Source organism: Schistocerca nitens, chromosome 4 (genome assembly GCF_023898315.1).
Source record: "Schistocerca nitens isolate TAMUIC-IGC-003100 chromosome 4, iqSchNite1.1, whole genome shotgun sequence".
NCBI lineage: Eukaryota > Metazoa > Arthropoda > Insecta > Orthoptera > Acrididae > Schistocerca > Schistocerca nitens.
In genome coordinates this window covers 146,844,244-146,846,361 of record NC_064617.1, presented here as the reverse complement: position 1 = coordinate 146,846,361, position 2,118 = coordinate 146,844,244, and positions in this window count along the sequence as shown.

The following is a 2,118-nucleotide window of genomic DNA, read 5'->3' as shown; positions in this document are numbered from 1 at the left end:
CTTTTATTAAGTGATTTGAGTTGCTTCCCTACTCCGAGGATATTTACTTCTACGTTACTCATGTTGGCAGCTGTTCTCGATTCGAATTGTGGAATATTTACTTCTTCTTCTTCTGTGAAGGCATTTCGAAAAGCCGTGTTTAGTAACTTTGCTTTGGCAGCACTGTCTTCGATAGTATCTCCATTATTATCGCGCAGAGAAGGCATTGATTGTTTCTGGCCGCTAACATACTTCACATACGACCAGAATCTCTTTGGATTTTCTGCCAGGTTTCGAGACAGAGTTTCGTTGTGGAAACTGTTATAGGCGTCTCGCATTGAACTCCGCGTTAAATTTCGAGCATCTGCTGCCCTTGTTTTTTTTACCTCTCTCGGCCCTCCTCTCCACAGCCACCTGCGCTGCTCCTTGCGTTGTCCATTTTTATCATTTAATTTAAACTGACGCGCATCAGTGACTTGCAGCAACCCAAGGACAAACTTTCGAAAAGAAAGGAACACCAGCTCGAAATTCCTCTAGATTGTGTCGTCTTCATGTTCTGCACTCCACTGATTAGGCAATGTTGCACATACCGACTTCAAAACATATATGACTATCGTTTGTTTGGTCTTCCCAGACATATTTCTCCCTTAGGCCTGAGGTAGAAGACTCTTCTTGGGATCCTCTCCTTCGGCGTTCTCTTGACATGTTGTCTTCAATGATTTCAGTAGTTTACAATTTTTTTCCTCCTAAGAAGTTATTCCTAATTGTTCCCTTATTTTTTCACATTCAGTTTTATTTAAAAAGGAACAGCCTTTTACTGTTCTTAAGAATCTTATTTCAGTAGTCTGTATCTTATTTTTATCAACTTTCCTCAAATTCGATGTCTCAGACCCCTAGAGAAAAGCAGGCACGTCCATTACTTTGTAGTACTTAATTCGTGTTTCTTTTCTAGTTTTAATTTACTGGAACATGGTAGTTTGATTTTAAAATACCTTTCATATTTATAACTGACGTATATTCCTAAATAGTTAACTGGTGCTCATACGGCTCCATTAGTCTCTTTGTACAAGGCAGAGACAGATTGGGATCTTTTTTTGCCACAAAGCCTTTATTCTTTGTGGACTATAGAGGACAAGTTTGGGAAGTTGCAGCCATCTCCAAAATGAAGAGTCTCTCAATTTTGATTAAAACAGCATCCCCTGCCCAGTTATTGGCATTGCTTGCTTGTGACAAGCTGGGTAACATTCCAGTGACTATCACTCAAACTGGTTCAAGGCATCATTTTACATTGTGAACTCTTCTTGCAGCCTTATGTTGAGCTACGCACCATCTTGAAGTGACTGGGTGTACACCTTGTCTGTTGTGTCAATAGGGGGCCAAAGGGCAATAGGGTTTCTGCTGGGGCCTCCATCTTGGCCTTTGAGGGCAATTCGTTGCCTAAAATGGTCAAGGTCATGGTATATCAATGTGACGTGAAACTATATTGCCCCCCCCCCCCCCTCCTCTACACACACACACTCGCTCCCCACCCCAATGCTGTGCGTCAAATGTTTGAAATTCTGACAAATCTTCGCTCAGTGATGCCAGCCCAGGGTGTAGGGGTTGTGGATGACTGTTGGATGCGAAGGTTCCTTGTGCTCCAAACCACATCTGTCTCAGTTGTGGAGAGCACCATTTTCCCTGCTCACCAGAGTACACTGTTTTTCACAGAGAGAAAAAATACAGGAATATAAGAATCTGGACAGACTCCCATACCAAGAGGCTAAGAGAAAGTATGAGTCTACATCCTGCTCATATGACAATGTGATATGCTACACCTATGATGACGTTGCCTTCTCTACTGACGGTAGTCTTCTCCATTATGCATCCTACAGCAAACCTTACGCTGTTCAACCATGTCTGCCCCCTGATGATAGTGGGCTCTCCTCCTGCTGCTTCCCCTACACCCATTTTGGGAGCAGTGACTCTCCACCAATAGGGGACGCCAATCCTCATCCTCCAGCTTCTCATACCAAGAAGGGATCCCTCAGGCATCTCCCCTGGTTCTCCAGATCGCACCATACAAAGTGTCACAGAACCTATGTGTCCTGATACCATACTTTCTCAACTATTTGCAGCAAATGACCATGGGACATAATC